At 43.5% G+C, this 19,677-nt stretch overlaps 1 protein-coding gene across 3 annotated transcripts in view; it reads left to right on the top strand.

Annotated features, from left to right (window-relative positions):
• Gpr39 (G protein-coupled receptor 39) overlaps window positions 1–19,677 on the top strand; it is a 194,944-nt gene that overhangs the window by 139,037 nt on the left and 36,230 nt on the right. The window contains exon 1 of one of the 3 annotated variants that reach the window (XR_004514711.1): window positions 11,847–12,097. The exons of 1 other annotated variant lie outside the window; for it this stretch is intronic. The gene's annotated coding sequence lies outside the window, so the exon portion shown is untranslated. Of the gene's footprint in view, window positions 1–11,846; window positions 12,098–14,853; window positions 14,911–19,677 lie in introns of those variants that run through there. One more of the 3 variants, XR_004514712.1, reaches the window with a different exon arrangement.

Here is a 19,677-nt window from a genome sequence, read left to right on the forward strand (position 1 = left end):
TAGGGGAAAAAATGAGAACCAAGACCTGTTATGTAAAGGTGCAAGATCCCAGTAATGAATGTAAGTAACCGTATTGTATACCTAGAATGTACCAATAAACTCAATAAAGGTGGGGGGAGAAATGGAATAAAGATAGGAAAGGAAGAAGTCAAATTGTCCTTATTTGCAGATGACATGATACTCTAAAATAAGAAAATGCCAAGAACTCCACCAAAAGTCTTGTAGACTAAATAACCAAATTCAGTAAAGTAGCTGGATACAAGGTCAACACACAAAAATTTAATAGCTTTCCTGTACAAGGAAAACAGACTCACTAAGAGAGAGAAATGTAGCAATCAATTGCTTTCACAAATAGCGTCCAAAAAATTGAAATGCCTAGGAATCAACCTAACAAAAGAAATCAAAGACCTCTATTCTGAAAACTATGGCACTCTGAAAGAGATTGAAGAGGATATCAGAAAATGGAAAGTCATCCCTTGCTCCTGGGTAGGAAGAATCAACATAGTGAAAATGGCCATACTTCCAAAACTGCTATATAGATTCAGTGCAACCCCAATTGATATCCCAGCAGCATACTTCATAGACCTTGAGAAAACAATCCAAAAATTCATTTGGAACAAGAAGAGACCTAGAATAGGAAAAGCAATTTGAAGCAAGAGAAGTTAGGGGGCATCGCAATCCCTAACTTGAAACTGAACTACAAAGATACTGTGATTAAAAAAAAAAAAAAGACATGGTTGGTACTGGCAAAGAAACAGACCTGAGGATCAGTGGAACAGATTAGAAGATGCAGAAACAAGTCCAGACACCTCATCTGTGACAAAGGAACCAAACACCCTCACTGGAGGAATGTTAGCCTCTGTAATAAATGGTGCTGGAAAAACCAGGTTTCAACTTGTCAAAGATTAAAACTAGACCTACATCTCCTCACCATGCACTAAACTAAAATCAAAATGGTTTAAAGATCTAAATGTTAAAACCGAAACACTTAACTGGCTGGAGGAGAGGTTAGGTAGAACCTGTTAAGACACTGGTATAGGAGAAGGTTTGATGAACAAAACCTCAGCTGCCCATGAGCTAGCAGAAAGAATCAACAAGTGGGATGTCTTATTAAAAAGTTTCTGCACAGCAAGAGTGCCCAACAGTGTGAAGACACAACCCACAATGTGGGAAAAAATTTTCACCAGCTGTTTCTCAGGCAAAGGTCTACTATCTGGAGTATATAAAGAACTTTAAAAAATCAGATCTCCCAAACTTAAAGACCCAATCCAAACATGGGCATCTGAAATGAGCAGACATTTTTCAGACAAAGAAGTAGAAAAAGCAAATAAACATTTGAAAAACTGTTCAACATGAGGGGTTATTTGAGAAATGCAAATGAAAACAATGCTGAGATGCCCTCGCCCCAGAAGAATGTCTCCTTTCACGAAATCAGTGAATAACAAATGCTCACAGGGCTGTGGGGAAAGCGGAACCCTGCTCCACTGCTGGTGGGAGCGCAGCTTGGTGCAACCACTGTGGAAATCAATATGGAGATACCTCATTTAACTAGGATTGGAAGTCCCATTTGACCCAGCTATTCCCCGCTGGGTATCTTCCCTAAAGAATTAAAAGAATAATAAAAAAAGAAGAATGAAAAGAATCATACCACAGTGATATATGTGCACCCATGTTCATAGCAACACAATTTCTATTAATTAAAGCTTGTTTTTTTGTTTTGTTTTGTTTTGCTTTTGGTACCAGGGATCGAACTCAGGACCTTGTTCTTGTGAGGCAGGCACAGAACCACTGAGCTAAATCCCCAGTTCAATAGCTAAAATTTGGAAGCAGCCCAATTGCCCATCAATAGAAGACTGGATAAAGAAAATGTGGGTTTTTTTTTAAATAAAATGGAATACTACTCAGCCATAAAAATGAGAACTTAGAGACATTTATAGCCAAACGGATGCTCATTGAGGCAATATTCTTAAGTGATATAAATAGGACACACATATGTACATACTAAATAGTTTCTCTAGTGTAAGAAACTGAAAGTGTAAATGAGGACTAAAAGGTACAATAGATAATGTGAAAGAGGAAGGGGACATGGGAGGGGTAGGGGGAAAAGGGGAATGGAATTAATTTGAGAAGATGAAAACTAATGGAAACAAAGTCTGCAGATAGGGAGGGAGAGAGGGAGGGGTTGAAGGGAGGGCAGGGGAATGGGGAAAAAATAAGAACCAAGCTGATTATGTAAAGGTGCAACTTTTGAACAGTGAATGTCATTAAATTGTACACATTAAATATATCAATAAAATTGATTTAAAAATAGCACTGATGTGGGATCCTTTGGTGTTCATCAGAGAAAGACGGTAACATAGCCTTGCTTCTCTCCCCACATTAAAAGAAAAAGACGAAGACAGGAAAGAAGAATTTAGATCTTTCCGCGTGCAGTGTTCATAGTGTTTGTAGGAGAGCCGCGTGCTGGCGATCCCGAAGGCAGCACTCCGGCAGGCACACCCTGTGTCTGGCCTTATTCAGCGAGGCTGTTGTGAAATGGTCTCGGGGCAGCAGGCACACTAGGGCTTCTGACTCTGGAAAGGCTTGCTGCTTCGGCAGAGTGCTCTCCACCCTGATCCTAGCGGGCCTTTCCCAGAAGGAGTCCATGGTACGGCCCACAAAGTCTGCTTTGACCCCCGGTGGTGCCCCAAGGATTTCCCACAGTAGTTGCAAACTTAGGGAACTTCCGGGACACCCTGTACAGCTTTGAACAACTTAGTGACCTAGACTCCTTCCTTCCTGGATAGACTTCTGAGAGCTTGTTTTGGTAGCAAAGCCGCTAGCATAAGTGGGCCTGCTGAGCATCGCAGTTATATTTAAACCGGAAGATGATAGCCTTCAAGCCTATAATTGGACATATTCTAGGGAGATTTACTCAGACATTTACTGCCTGGTGCCCAGAGCGCTGGGTCTGCCCATGGACACGGTGCTGGCTGGAATTGTAGATGTGTGCCCACTTTATGGGATTCTTGATTTGTTTCTTCCTTTGCCTGGCTTCAAAATGACTTTCAGTAATATTTCCAACTTCTTCAGGGAAGAGTGGTTATTTTGATGCTGTAGATTTTCTTTCAAGTTAATGCCATCAGGAGGACAGTGCATCATAAACTGGAGGAAATAGAAAGTGGGGTTTTAAAATTTGGGCATCTCTGGAAGTGTTTTAAAAGGAAGTTTTATATTGAATCTGGATAGCTGATGGGGCCAGAATTTGCGTATCTGGAGGTTCTGAACCACTGGGGGTACATGCATGACCGTCCCATCTGGCAGCACGGAAAAGTCCCATTGGGTGGGACAAACTGCTCGGTAGCACAGCCATGCGATTACCCCTGTGGCTCAAGCCGGTGGGAACATGTTAAAAATTGGAGATATGCTTGAACAGTTATTTTTCTTTTAAGTCCTCTGGTGGGAACTACGTTTAAAAGCTTTGGTTTAGGAGACCTTAGGTTGGTCTAAGACAATTCTAATCTATCATCATCATTGTACCCTTCCACCAGTTCTACACTTGCTGAAGCAGAATGAATTAATATTTATTTTTTAAAAATATTTTCATTTGCAAAAAGTGCCTCCAAACAAATATAAGGCATAGAAAACAACCTTCTATGGCACATCAGGAAGTCTGTGGCTCTTTGTCTCTGTTTTCTCTGTTATTTTTGGCTATCCTAATAGGCCAAGAACCAGGATACTGTTCTGTATCCTGTACAGAATGTGTAGCAGCCTTTTGAAGCTGGGATAAGTGTTAGGGTTAGGACCCTGTATAGAAGGCTACTTATTTGGATCAGTTAGCTTTCAATTATAGTAAAATATTTGCAAAGCTGTAAAGCTCTTTACATTTCTGTTTAGGTTTGTCTTTAACATAAAAATAAATTTTTTCCCCTGGCCACATACTTCCTGTGATGGAAAGTAAAGAGCAGATAATTATGACAGTCAGGAGGAATGAATGAAAACAAGCTTTCCTAAGTCTGTGGGATTTGGGCTAGCTTACAAAGTCTGCAGTCTTGGTGTCCATCCTGTTGCCAGCTTCGAGGTGTAGCCTATGAAAACAACTGGAGAGGAGCGAAACGGGAGAGAGAGGGAGAAGTGTTGGCAGTTGTGATAGGCGAAGGGGACCGTATTCAAAAGGCAGGCAGTAGCTAGCAGTGTGTGGATTAAAGGTCTTTGGGGCTGGCCCCACCTCCACCTGCAACCCTTCAGTAGAGGAGTGTTTTGGCATCTTTTATGACCTGACCCTGGAGGTCACACAGTGTCACCAATGCCATACGCTAGTGTTAGCTCAGTTCAAGCTCAGCCACACTAAGTGAAGGATTGAACTTCATCTCTGTATGTAGGTGTGGCAAAGTCGCGCCATAGAAGGCCATGTGGGATGGGAGATAGTTTTGCAGCTATCTTTGAAAAATACAGTTAGCCTCATGTGGAAAGATAGAACCAAGCAAAAATGACCCAAGAGCAAGCTGATGCATTCCTGCTTCAGCTTTACCTTATCCAACACAGACTCTGTGCAAGATGGAGCAACTCGTTGCTCACATGGAGGAATGTTTTAAATCTCTCAGATCAATCATTTGGGGTAGTAGAAGGCAAACTGAGTGACCGGGAACCTTTCACCTTTCCCGTGATCGTATATTAGGAGGTCTAGGTAAGAAATCATGGGGCTGGTGTCTGTGACGATTGCCTGGAGGTGGCCTTTCTGGCAAGTGTTCCCCCGACTGCCCCTCTGCCTCCTTGGTTACTAAGCGGTTACCTGGCAACCAGTTTCCTCCACATCCGCTGCTGAGCCAAGAGGCTCAGCTCCCCTTCTACTCCCCTCAAGTCTCCCATAGATCACTGGGGATGGGATACATAATGAGATTTTAATTGTCACATTGTAGCAGGTCTTTTTTTCCATGTGCATATCTTCTAGGCAGAGATGTAATTTCAATTAATTTTATGTATCTGATAAAATTTTCATATCCTTTAAGCTAATTTCATTTGAACTAATAGGCACTGTGCTCCTCTTTGAGTTCCAGCTCAGATGTCTTATCCCAAGCTGAGATCGCTTGCATACTCAAGCACATCAAAGAGTCAGGGCTGTGTGTGCCACAGTGGCCTGGAGAAGTGGCCTCTGTTTCTGGAAGCAGCTGGTTTGTGGGGCTTTTTCTTTAGCTTCTCTCACTGGAAGAGCATTAATGAATTCCTATTTGGTTTTATATTTTGTTTTCTGCTCAAGCTATCAGTATTTCCCAAATAAAAGTGACCGTCCAGTTGATCTAAATGTAAAACACATAAAGATTAAAATTGCATTTAACTTGAAGGAATGTCTTCCTTTACTGCCTACTGCTTCAGGACATGGGGCAGCACTATATCTTAGGGTGTTTGTTTTGTTAAAGGAAGAGTAAGGTAGAGAGGCATAGTAATTTGATATGTGGAAGAAAAACATAGACATGCCTTAGTTTTATTTCTCAGAGATCCCTATGCAAATGCTAGCTGTATTTAAAATTAATTTTAGCCACAAATATGCCTTTGTACAAATTAAGCTGCTCCCCCTTTTTGTCATATAAAGAACTAAACTACATACTGAGTTTACTGTTTATCTGTTGACTCAGTGTAGAATTTGGTCAAAACCAAGCAAAAAATTGCATCTACTGAGGAACAAAGAGCCCAGCAAAAATACTGAAAGGTGAAATTTAAACCATATTGGCTACTCTCTGGATTTCATGGCTAGCGCTTTCTAGCTCCTAGTTTGATCTGGTTTATTACTAGATTAAGAAGAAGAATCTAAGGAATAAGGATAAGAAGGTTTAGAAACAATGAGAAAGCAGAACAAGTGAGGTTGAAGGTATGGTGGGCCCTCAAGTTATGACTGGCCTGACATACGAACAATTTGGGTTAATGAGATTAATGCAAGATTTATCTGCCTCTTATCGGTACAGTGTACCCAGGTGCACTTTCAGATCTCAGCTGTATTGACTTACAACCAACTTGGGTTACCACCAGTCCTAAGGAACCAATTGAGTTTGTAAGGGTTTGTCCACTGTACCTGTGTGCACACACATAGCTGATGGCTTGGCCCTCTTAGGATGACCCCCAGGGCTCCAGAATGCCATTGACGGCTGTGTAACATCAACCAAGTACTCAGGCCCTGTTTCCCTATGAGTAGAATGGAAAATGGACCAGGCAGGACTTGTGATTCACTGGGGCATACTAATCAGTGATTTAAAGCCACATAACTATGTTGTGTTGAGACTGCAGGGCCAGACACCAAGTTAAGAAATTGCCAAAGAAGGTCAAGAGACTGTGGAAAGGGAAAGCTTGTTTTGGTATTGGCACCTAAGTGCATGTACTGTCTGGTTGGTATTGTCAACATGAGAGTGCATATGTCATTCAGAAAAGGACTCACACCATTGCCCTGTACAGATGGAAGTAGACAAATTCACTCTCCAATTTGAAAAATCTATAAAGGGAATGTAGAATGAGAAACACATCTGTTATGTAGACCTCAGCATAAGTACCCACAGATCAGCACATTCACAACAGATAGGAATGTTACAACAGAGGATTCTTGGTTGTTTCTAGTTTAATACAATTATAAATAAAACAGCTAACACATTTATGTATAAGATTTTCTGTGAACATAGATTTCAGTTTACTTGAATAAACGGCTAGGAGTGGGATTTCCGGGTCCTATGATGCATATATGATCAGCCCATACATAGTTGGTTAATAGCCAAACTGCCTTCCGAAGTTCTTATGCCATTTTACACTCCCGCCAACAATGAAGGAGAGCCTAGATTGTACTCATCCATTTACTTGGTCAACAGGAACTCATATTTATATTCGCAAGGGATCATTAAATGGCAAGTGTTGTTCTACATATCGAGAGAAAAATGATCACCTCTGTCGTCATAGAGTTTATTGTCTAGTTGGTGGGGAAAGGGGCTAAGGAAATTAATGCTCTATATAAAACATGCCAAATGGCAGTTGATGCTAAAGGGAAAAGAAAAGCATGGAAGTTAAATTTAAAGAGGGTGGTCAGCAAGGGTTCACTGAGACAGGGACATCCGAGGAAAGAACTAAAAGTTGGTGATGAATGAGCCATGAAGGCATCTAGGGAAAGATCCAGGTAGACCCCTAGGGAGGCAAGAAAGCCCTGGGATGAGACAGATGTGGTAAGCAAGGCTGGTGTGTTGGAGCAGAATCAAGGAAGTGAAAGTAGTGGGAAAGGAAGTTAGAGAAAAGTGGTAGTGAGATGGAGGAATCAGATCTGGAAAGGCCAGCATAAAGACTTAACGTTTTTCTTGGAGTAGGATAGAACCACCACTGGAGGGTACGAGCTGAAGAGTGACATCTCAGTGATGTTTTACAAGGATCACTCCACATGCTGTGTTTGGAATAGTGGAGATGAAGGGGCAAGAGTGAGAGCAATGAGGGTGGTTAGGAAATGAATGCAAAAATTCATGTGGCTTGGGCCAGAGTAGAAGCAATGGAGATGGTAGCAAGTGATTAGATCCTGAAGCTATTGCAAAATAGGAATCACTTGATTTCCTAGAAGACAGGGATCAGAATGCAAGAAAAACAGAGATATCCAGGTACATGTGGGGGAGGCTGAACTTTATAGATGATTACAAGACCATCTTCACGTTAGATGCCAGCTCTAAATTTGAGAGTCTCCAGGACCAACTTCTGGGTACAAATTTGGAGGTTTCATGACTACTCTCAAGTTTGATAATTTGATAGAAAGACTTGTGCAACTTACTGATGATTACATTTCTATTGTAGCAAAATAATACAAATTAGAAGAGCTGCATGGATTGATAACTGAGAGGAGTAAATGCAAAGCTTCTTCGCTTAGGGGAACTTTGCCCTCCTGACAATGATGGCTGACAGCACTCACAATATCACCAGCCAGCGAAGCTTCCAGAGTGCCAGTGTCCGGAGTGCTTACTCGGGGTTCATTATGTAGGTTTGGTCAATTGAATCACTGCCCATGTGACTCAGTCCCTGTCCACTCCAGGTTCCGAATGACACAAAATCCCAACTCTCTAATCAGATGGCCGATCTTTCCAGTGTGACCAGGCCCACCTCAGTAAGCAAAAATTATCTTGGAACCCACCACAAGTCGCTTCATGGTTTGAGGGGCCCAACATTAAAACAAAGACATTCCTATCACTCAGAAATCCCAAGGACTTGTAGCTTAACTCCCAGGAGCTGGGATAAAGGCCAGCTAAAACATTTGTTACATACCGGAAAATGTCTGAATTTTTGACCTGAATAAGTAAATGGATGGGATCTCCATGAACCGTGATGGAAGAAGGCAAGAAAGGGCTTCAGGGTAGGGGCCCAGGACCTGTGTTTGGATGTGGTAAAAGAAATGCAAGTAGGCAGTTGGAGAATAGTACTGGTGTTCTGGGCCAGAAAAATTAAAACCATAGGGAACAGATGGATACACTTGAGGCTCCAAGTCCGAGGGTCTTTTGATGGACATACTCTCTGTCTGGCTCTTTGGGTCAAAGCTTCTGTCCTTGGGTCCAATGAGCCCTTTCTAATCACCCCGCCCTCCCACGCCACTTCCCTAACATTTCATCTGGTCTTCTTGATGGGGAGTGTATTTCCAAACTGTCGTATATTCACAGGTATTCTCCCAAGAATGACAAATGACAGCTAGCTGTCCGAAGATGGACTCCTATCCTTTTCTACCATGTCACTGGGGACGTTCTAAATTCACCCATGCTGTCTTCAGACCGCCCATGATCAGGGGTGGGATCTGGATGAGGTGATCCTGGTAAGTCTTGCCAGTCCTCTGGGGTTGTTTGACACAATTCTTAAAACAGGAATGTTGGATTTGATGATCTCCCAGGTCCTTTTTTGGCTACAATTATCATTAAATTCCAAAAGCATATATACATATATATACATGTAAATTATATATATATATATATATATGTATATGTAAAAGCATATATACATATATATCCTCCTAAATAGATGGTTAAAATTTTTAGTAAAGGGATGAAGGGGTGTCAAGGGATCCTAGAACAGCATAGAATTTGATTTTGCTTGGTCCCATCTAGAAGTTCTTTCCTATCCCTCTGGGCATAGAAATTGGCATATAGCAAATGTTCACTAAATATTTAATAGTGGTGAATTGAAACAGTTATTCAGATAATTTAAATCTCTGTTCCCTCCTGTCCAAACCAATTTAAACACTTTCGGCTCTGGGTACAGAGTATTTTAGCTTTAGAGGAAGTGAAAGGGGGAGAGGAGAGGGCGGACTAAGGTTTTGAAGGTGTGACAGGAAGGTAGACTCTGAAGTCAAAGTGTCAGGCTGGGTTTCACTCAAGACCTGTCACTTACTAAGTGAGCTTCATGGTACTTACCTCTTAGGGTTGATCTGAGGATTGAGCAGTGAAACATATGTAAAACATTTGAATATTTGACACACTACATGCCAGAGGGAAGGCTATATTAGTGGCGGTGGCTTTGGGTATTTAGAGGTGAATTGTCTTGCTTTTCTATTAAATCTGAATGACATCAGGACTAGTGGGTGAGTGGCAGTATTGTAGTATATATCTGTACAGTTAATTTGTACCTCAATCTACAGTTCCTTAGGACATGTGTGTGGTTCTTTCAAGTTAGAGAGGCGCTCCCTGTGTTTCTGGGAAGCTGCAGTGTGCAGGTCCCTGTTCTGGGTTGGCTCCAGGCTGGAGGATTGCATCTCTACCCCCTGCCAAAATTACTCAAAGTGCACCTCCTGCTCTGTTTGGGTTCCAGTCCTTTCCTTTATGCATAGGTGATTCATAGCATGTTTATGAAATACAGTGCCTTACAAATTCAATCAGTTCCCAAGGGCTTACAACTTGATTGTAACTCAAGGTGGTTGTAAGTCAATACAGCTGAGATCTGGATGTTTCCCTGGGTACATGTTATACATAACCAGAGGCAGATGACTCTTCCATTAACCTACTTAACCTAATTAAGTTATTCATATGTCAGGCCAATCGTAACTTGAGGGTCCACTGTAATCCTTTGTTTGTGGAGAATGTTCCTTCTCATGGACTAGTCATCACCATGTGTGATGTACTGTTGTGATCAAAGCTAGTTTCTTGGGTTCTCTCCTACTGAGACCCTGGGCCAGCACAGCAACTCCGGTTTTACTGCAGAGGCATAAACCACTGGAGCAGGTTTCTAATGAGAATGCTAAAGAAACTTTAATTATAACCATGCTTCTGGGTTCCCTTGGCAGCCCCTTCTTTGTTTTTAAAGAAGCAAAAAAGGGAGCTACTGGAGAGAGTTCATTTTAGGGTGCCTCAGTAAACTTGGGGCTTTTCAAAGCAGCTGCTCTTTCCACCACCTCTGAAGAAGCAATTGCTCTTAGGTCGAGGAGCCCTGCTTGCTTTCCAAGCCAGTCTGCTTCCTAGCACAGTTGAGGAAGAATATCTTCAAGGTGCTAGAGACTAATTGCATGAGAAAAGAAAAAGACAAAATCAGGTGAAATGAAAAGCCTGAGTTTATTGCCCTCATTGAGGCTTTATTTGAAGTGGTTTCAAAGTGCTAGAGACTGAGCTCTTTGGGACAGGTTATATGTATTTGCTCACTTGTCTTAGCTTTTGCTTCAAAATTTCCTTGTCTCTGTAGCCCGTGTCCAGGGGCTTTGTTCTCTTTGCTCTTTGTAGTCGGCTTTTCATTAGTGTAGCAGACATCTGAGATACACAGAGGACGCGATCTGGCACGTAGTGTTGGGTGTTTCAGCCCATGCACGTTTAGCTTCGCTGCTTTGGGTGCAACATCACTGCTTCGGGGTAGAACGTCATGGTAGAAGTTTGGCCAAGGAGGTTCTTTCTCCAAAGAAATGAGGTGAGGAAGAGACAGGACCCACAGTCCCCTTCAGGAGCATGGCCTACCTCCTAACGGCTCTACCGCACCCCAGTGTGCGGACTAGAAACCTCACCTTTAGCGCATGGGTCTCTGGGAAACATTCTGGTTCAGACTATGGCACCCCTTTTCTTTTCTGGTCTGTTTCATGAAGTCCCCAGTACTGTAGCCCTGCCACATAACAAGCTGTCAGCAAATACTACTTGTTTTGTTTTGATTTTTCCTTCATACTATCCAAATCTGTTCAGAATTGTTTCCTGTTTGTTTATAATTTATACATCCTACCTCTTGTATCCTCCAACCATCTGTGTGATCATCTTTGGCCTGGTCTCTGTCCCTCAGTCCCCTTCTTCCTACCCACTATGTCCCTTCTTTTTATTTTTAGGTACTGGGGATTGAATTTGGGGACCTTGCACATGCAGCAGCACCACTGAGCTAAACCCCTGGCCCCCTTCTTTTCATTTTATTCCCAGTATAAATTTCTATTTTAATTCTCTTCTTCCCTCTTTTGGTCTCTGCCTGGTTTTCCAGTATTCTTTTGTCACATTGCTGCTCAGCCTTGGCTAGGAACATTATATTACCTGAGAAGTCTTAAAAACCTCCTCGTGACCAAACTGAACTCTTGCTCAATTAAATCAGGGCCGCTGGGAATGCAACTCAGGTGTAAGTGTTTTTTTAAAAGCTCCCAGTGGATTGCCAAGAAGCCCAGGCTGAGAACCATTGTCTTGCCTTCTGATTAAAACGTGTTTGCCGAGCACAGTCGGCTTTACCCTGCTGTGGCTTGTGAATGCTATCTAGGCAGGTTAGTTGATATACTTCCATCTCGCTAGTGCATTTACCTTCGTGCCCGTTCCAGGTGTGGGCCCTGAGACCCGTGTCTTTCCTTCAAGGTTGTTACGAGTTCAGATCAGAAACGAAGATGTGGGACCAGGCTTTGTGTAGAATGCCAGTAGAGATGGGACTGGAGAAACTCTCTCTGCATTCTTGGCCTTGCCTAATGCCAAGCCCAAATGCTTAATGAAGGTGCAGCCAGAGAGCCAAACCTCCAATTTGTGGACACCTGCGTGGAAAGTTGGCTTGGTTGAGAGCAGGCTGTGAGTGGGGATAAAATCAACCGTTCTCCCTGAGGCAGCAAGAACAACTTGAGCTCTGCGCTCCACTTCGTCGACCTTCTGAGCTTCTCCCAGCTCTGGATTTCAGCAGCACATCTCTTTACCAAGTATGTTGGAATGGATTGGGGGCAGTAGGGTACATAAAGGAGGCCCTTACTATTTAGCTCTCCAAAGGACAAAAAGTAAAGGTGTTTGCTTCACTTTGAGGACAACTCAGAAAAAAAAATCAAGCATTTTCTCAGTGGATTCTGAAATCACTAGCACTTACCAGGTAGAGAGGAGAGCAGGTCAAACACTCTTGCAGTCCAGCCTGGGAAACATAGCAACTTAGTGACATTCTGTCTTAAAAAATAAAAAGGGGCTGGGGTGTAGCTCAGTGTAAAGGTTCTGAATTCAACCCCCACTACCACAAAATAATTTTTTTCTTTTTTGGTACCGGGGATCAAACTCGGGACCTTACGCTTGTGAGGCAGGCGGCAGAACCACTGAGTTGAAGCCCCGGCCACAAAATAATTTTAAAAAGGAAATATTTTGGGAAATCTTAAGTGTACAGACCTGCCAGACACAAGAGGTAAGAGATTTGGTATGTAGCTTCAAAACCATTCTTAAATTAGCTAAAAGGTGTCTGATAGGGAAGCCCAAAAGGTGATACTATAAAAATTATGGAAATTATCATGTTACGGGAATGGGTATCTCCAAAATTTCTGATGGAGTTAGTCGGAGATGGAGATTTTTTTAAGGCTTCTAATTCTAATGTGAGTCAGAATTAAGGACATGGATATGGTAGAAAGCACACAGAAACGCTAATATCTAGCACTCTGGGGTTCAGCTTTGGTGCCCCAAATGTGAACCGTGGGAAAATCAGGCTTGTCCTCTGAGGAACTGGCTAGATAACTTTCACGAGCATCAGAACCCACCAGCAGGTCTGGAAATTATGCAGAAACTCAGAATTCCACACAGGGTAGACCACATTGGCTTTTATGGAGGTGAAGAATGTCAGCCAGGTGTCATCGGAATGTTGATCCAAGCTAGCCTTTGAGCTCCCGGGGCAGGCATTTCGGAGGTCTGTCTGTCTTCTGTAACCTTGACTGAACACCACCCACTGACTGACTAATCTGTAGAGACTAAGTGTTTACTTGACTCAAATTTCTGAAGACTAGGAATTTAAAGTCAGGCTGCCTCATGTGGTAAGGACTCTAGCATTCTCGGGCAGTGCAGGGCATGATATAATCAGACTGCATGTCCTAGCTCAGGTGTCTCGTCTGTTCCTTATAAAGCCCCACCGTGACGGCCTCTTTTAACGTTAATTACTCCCCAAAGGTTCCAGATACCACAGTCAGGTGGAATTCCCACCTTAACACCTTCCTACTGGCTTGAACCACAGGTGGTACCTGTCCCCCACCGCGAGACATAAGAATCATAGCTCTGTGGTTGCATGTGTTTAGCCTCCACAGTGGAGCCTGCATTTCAGCGTGAACTTTGGTGGGGACATTCAGTCTATAGAAGTCCCTTCCAAGCTAGAGAGGCCAGGCCAGTGCTGGCAAACCTACGGCACGTGTGCCACAGCGGGCTGTTTGTATCGTCGCATGCTCTTAATAAGTTCGCTGTTACTAGACTGGGGCCTCGTGATCTTACATAATCGGCGGTGTACTTATGTGGGAGATCCAGGGGCCTCTCACAATATCCAAGTCTTCAAGAAATTGAGAATGTACTTGGCACAGATTGGGCTCAGGTGTAGCTTGTGGGCACAGGAAAGTATGGAACTTGCAGCTGGAAACTGATTTGGTGGGAACTGATGAAACATTAAGGCAGGGTGAGGTAGGGCCACTGAGGGATGATCTGCAAACTAGTTTCATGACTACATACAGCAGCATGAGCTGTCCATTCAAGTAAAAGTCCTTCGATTGCCTAATTATAATGGGAGTGGAGGGTGGAGGGAGAGAGGTTCCTACTGGGGCAGAGATTCCAGACTTGAGATGACTATGTTTGTCATAGCTCTACTAGCCTTGCCAAGGTGGTTACATATTTTGTTGCCTCAGAGATAAAACTTCTGAAAAGGATCTATTTCCTTCATATGTCAAATTGTTTCTGTTGCCCCATGATCAGAAGAACATGGAGTAATGTTTGTTTTGATGTGCTTTTCTGGGAGAGGCCATGTTTTGTTTTGCAGCAATGTTTGAGGCAAATGGCAAAAGCTAGAGGGGACATCTTCAGCTGGAGAGGGAACTTTTTTTCTTTGCATGGGATGAATAGCCATTTCTTGAATACTGGATTCGAATCTCAGTGTCACTATCTAAATTATTATTAGAAAAGACACGATGACTAGAAAATTATAACTAGAAAAGATGCTTCACCCCTTAGAAATCTTAGTGTCCATATCTGGAATGTAAAGGTCCCTGAGGTCACTTCTAGCTTTGATATTTCATCACTGACATGTAAATAAAATAATTATAGTGAGTACAAGTCAGACTGCTTTGTAATGGCTTAAACATAAAGGCAGTGTGTGTCGTAAGGGGGCTGGTGACTTGCCTCCTCTGGGATTCCAGTGGCTAGGGGGCTACAGAACCTCATGTGTGAGGCAAATGTGCAGGAGGGGCCCTGCCAGTGAGTCCTGTTGGGGAAAGAGCCAGGGTTGGAATCCAGTTCTATCTTGTTTCCTTGCCGAGCTGAGCTGTGTGTGCCCTGGAGACCTCCTTAAGGGAGTGGCATTTGAGTTACTCTTAATGATACCATGCCAGACCATGCATAAGGTATGTGCTGAAAGGATTCTTCTTAAATTATGGGTGTGTCTGTCCACTGATTGTGTTCATTCACACTGGCTGTCTGCATCACAGTTGAGTCTCTGTGAACTGAGTCCCCCACCCTGGTCTACGTTTGGGAGGCTGCTGTTATCTTAGTGCAGCAGAAGCTCTATCAAAAGGTGAGCATGAAGAAGTACATTGGTGGACAGGTTTTTGTGAAATGGATTTCAGAAGTCAAGAGCTATTCATCAAAAGTGGGAAATGTTGACATTCTTTTCAACAAACCTTTTTTATTTAATGTCCCCAGGCTTCTCAGCAGTCAAGGCCACAGCTTCATAGTAAGGACAGAAAAGACACTGTTGTATTCAGGCCTCTTTTTAAACATTGCCTTGCATTGATTGCAGTAGGGAGGAACAGAGATGTACAGGTAGACGTGGGGGTGTGTACATTCCACTGTGAGTGTATGTTTGTGCTGACTGTGTAGTTCTGTGTGATCTGCTTCAAAACTCAGGCTAGGACTTGGCACCAGACCTTTTCTCTACCCAAGCCATATTATGAGTGTGCATCCATCTCCCTGCCACGTCAGCCTTATAGCACGTGGGATTTTGTCTGAGTCTTAGGCTTTCTATGTGTGTGAGAAATAACAACCTGTATGAGAAGGTCAGGCCACAGCCTTGCCCTCTGGCTCTGTTCACCCCTTGATCAGGGCTCTGATGTTATTATTTGTCATCCTTGCTCCTCATTTCCCACAGAGGGTGGCCCATATCTGGGCACATGATAGTTGTTCCAGCAGCCTTTTCTAGACTTTTTTTTAAAAATCAAGGTGATGTCTTCGTTTGAACTACTGTAATTCTAAGAACTGCCTATCAGAAGCTGTGGATGTTGAGGGCATTTATTAACACCTTCCAAAGAAAAACCTTTGAGTTCTGAGGTATGAAGACATAAAAGACACTGGCCTTGGCATCACAAGAAGCTGAGCCAACATCCTGGGGAGAGAACACAACTCGTACATGTAAGGATCCAATTAAACCCAGCACATAGCTCCAAGCTTGGAGCCAGACATAAAGACAAATACAACTGTCTCTTGCAAGGTCTGCACTCTGAGAGCAGAGAGAGACTTTTAAACAGGTAACTGTAAATCAGAAGGGGTATATGCTACTCGTGTATAAGGCTAAATACAAAGTTACATGAATGCATAGGGAACGGGATAGTTATTTATCTGAACTGCTTGAGGAAGGCCTTGCAGAGAAAAGGACATTTGAATTGGATTTTGCAGATGAGTAGGAGTTTGCTAGGTGAAAAGCAGCAGGAAAGAATTGGGGCCAGCAAGAAAAGACTTATGAAATGCATGGTGCTTGGAAAATGGGAGCAGCTTAATGTGGCTGAAGCTGAAGATAAATGGTGGAGAAAGGAAGGCAAAAAGTGAAGTTATATAGTAATAAAGAATTATTGAGTGCTTCTCATGTATCAGCTATCATCCTGAGCACTTTTCATGTTCATCATTCCACTTTTATACACAATGCAGGTAGTATTTGTCTCATTTTACTGTTGGGCACACTGAGATGCAGCAAATAAATCCTTAGGAAAAAAAACTTTCCCAAGGTCACACACTTGGCTAATGGCAGAGCTGGGATAAGATTCCGGGCCTGGGACAGCCCTTGTGCCTGTGACCAGCAAGCTGGTAGGATATGAATTATCAGTCAGGTGGACATAATTGTGTGGAAAAGGCACCATGAGAAAGCAATAAAAGAAGAGTTGAGGTGGGGGTAAAGGGTGGTAAGAAGACACCTAGGTGAGGAGGAATGCCATGAATAAAGATAAAGCCAAAGGTAGGGGAATGAGTACATTCCAGGGCTGGCCTGAGCCATTAGTCTGGCAGGTAGCCCATGCTTTTTAGCCCAGCCCAAGTGAATGTCTCTTGGTAAGACCCAGGAGCATCTCTGTTCTCTCGAAAGGCCCAGGAAACTGAAGCCTGCTCACTTGCTCCCTGTCCCTTCTCATTAGTGGCCTGGAAAAATGCTGTTGGGCCCACAAGGAAAGCAGCTCCCCACAGGAAACTCATAGGCTGACCTTTCCGTCTGTGCTGTGTGGTTTTTAGAATGGATCTTCTAGCTAATGTTCATGGGTGAAGACTGATGGCTATGCAAGGCTGTGAGATTTAGGGCATCCAGAAGGGCCCTGTTTCACACTAGGAATCCCCGAGGAACATTTAGCCAGCTGAGCAGTGGTAGGTTCTAGCTGCACACATTTAAATAAGAGAGACATCACGGCAGGGTAGCAGAGGCCAAAGGGAGATAGTTCTGCAAGTGAAATTGAATTTTGTGAGAGTTAAATTGAGATGCCAACTTGTCTTCTTGCAAATATATTCATGGGCTTGGCTGTCACTTCTGTTTAGTGGGTTTGCCATCTGAAGCTAGGGCAGGCTGGCCTGGGCACTGCCTCCCCTGCCTGGGAGTGCAAAGTCCCAGCTGGAAGGCTGGGTCAGATAAGGAAGGGATCTGAGAAAGAACAGGTCAAAAGGAGGGTCATGCTTTTTCTACTGCTTCCTATCTCTGGAACTGCAAAAATAATGATGATAATGTGTCACAGAATGAGAAATGGCCTAGTCCCACAGATGAAGGGTGAAGTTCTGGTTAAGTACAATCAATAGTTCTGTGAACATAGGTCGGTTATTGAACCTCTCTCTGTGCCTCCATTTCCCCGTTGGTCAAATGAGCATGTCTTGTCCTTAGACTTACACTGAATATGAGCTCAAAACATGTGAATTTTATTTATTTATTTTTCATATGCACAGATTTTTTAAAATTTTTATTGGGTCTATTGGTACATTCAAAACATGTGAATTTTAAATGCACAGCTAGTAGCAAGTCTTTAATCATAGTAAGACTGAGACTGTATATATAATGCTCTACGCAAGGATTACTGGGAAGGTACTTGGGCTGGACAATAGCCATGTGCCACAGTTTCTGAAATCCCATGGCTGAGAATCCACCTTTCATCTTTAGGCCTGGCCTCTTTGAGCCTTTTTGTTTCTTTTGCTTGCCATGCTGGAGATTAACCCCAGCCTCCAAGAGTCTAGGCAAGTGCTCTGCTACTGACCTACATCCCAAGCCGAGTTTTTCTTTAAAGACAAAATTGTTTGAGAAGGAGCTGAGAGACCGGTCAGAAGACTGTAGGGGAAGAGGGTGTTAGTGTTGCTTGGCATAGACAGAGGCTAGGAAGAAGGGAGTGCTCACAGATTGGGGGAATTAGAAAAACTTTGTAATTCTTCAGAGGGAGTTATGGAATGAAAAGGTGGGCTTGCCAGGCTAGGCAGTCTAAAACGAGGGCTGTGAGATTCCTCGTGTGTTTTGGGGATGGTCTGGGGAGTGGGCATGGGTGAAATGGACAGGAGTGCTTTCTTTCTGTCCCGTTTAGTGTGGGTTTTCTTCTGCGAAGGTGACTGCTACTAATGGACAGAGTCAGTACGTGAGGTATGACTTGGGCAGTGTCAAGGTTCTGGAGGTTGCTTCCAGAGTCACAGCCAAGAAAACTCAAAGCCTCTCTCTTGAGGCCTTGGACTAGTGCCTTCTCAGTGAAGCAGACCTTTCCATAAGGTGGGGACCACATGAGAACCCTGGTCTCCCGCTAGTGACACAGGGCAGGAGAGAAACCCTTGTGCTCAAGATGGGACCATTGCTTTCTGTCTCGCTCTTTGCTGCTTTGCTCCTCGCCTTTCTGCAGCGCTTGGCCTCAGGATGCACTGGAGGTTGTGGTCCCAGACTAAGCAGCTCGGGTGTGCTCTGCTATGCTGATATTCTCAGGCCTTACTGGGCGTGCCTCAGCTCTTTCCTCAAGGACCATGATCTGTACTCTTGTGACTCCCAGGAGCTCATGGCACAGAGGGTGTGTATGTGGGGGGGAGAACTTGGGTGGACTTTTTAAAACCATATGTTTTTTATTAAGTTCCCATTGAAATTTAGTGCCTTGTTCACTCATGAATCTTGTTAATGAAATCACAGACACTCTGACATTGCTGTGCCGGCTCTGAGTTTTCATGCTGTGTACACTTTCTCCCTCACAGATGTAGACCAGGCTGGTAACACCTTTTAGCAGATAGGATGAAGCAGCATTGGTACTGTGTCAGTCTTGGACTTAAAAGCTTGAGAAAACCTGGAAGTTTCCACTTCTGTACTGTCTTGGTTCCCCGAGAAAGTACCCAGGCACATTGCTCTGGAGTTCATGGGGGTAAGCTACTCCAGAAGAGAGAGGGTGAGAGACTCCAAAAGGGGAAGAGACAGTGTCTCACCCTCCAGGCACCTGGGTGAGCTTTGCCATCCAGCCATTCCCACCAAGGTGCAGGACCTGAGACGGAGCCCTCCGGAGCTTCCCAGCCCATTCCACGGGCCAGATGAGGCAACCTTGGCTGCCATCAGATGAACCCTAAGAACCACCAGGGAAAGCCCAGTTCATCCACACAGACATGAGTCAGAAAATTAAAATGGTTTTTTTGCTGAGTTGCTGAGTTTGGGGATGATTTGTTAGGCAGCAAAAGACAACTCAATGCAGTGTCTTTGGGATTACCATGTACGTGACTTAAGGAGTTCAAATGTCTGTTCCATTTGAACCTCCATGTTCCTGAGTTTTGACAATTTCCATGCACCCATGGGATGTGTCTATTCCTCTGAACTTCTTAAATGATACAGTGACATGGTTCACAGTGGACTGCTCCTTGGTAGATCCTCCTTGAGCCCAGCTGTCATGATGCTCAGTGTGAGGAGCATGAGGGACACCCAAAAGGTGGGCTTTGTCTTCAGGGTGCTTGAAGTTGAGTTGGAGAAAAATAGTCTTTGCAGCCGTGGGAAAAAAGTGCAAAACAAGATATCCATGCAGAAAGTAGAGTTGGGCAGAAAAGGTACTTGTAGTGGAGGAGAGTTAAAAGAAAAAAAAAAAAAAAAAAAAAAAAA

This window comes from Fukomys damarensis, unplaced genomic scaffold, assembly GCF_012274545.1.
Source record: "Fukomys damarensis isolate Sample0158 unplaced genomic scaffold, DMR_v1.0_HiC HiC_scaffold_29, whole genome shotgun sequence".
Taxonomy (NCBI): Eukaryota; Metazoa; Chordata; class Mammalia; order Rodentia; family Bathyergidae; genus Fukomys; species Fukomys damarensis.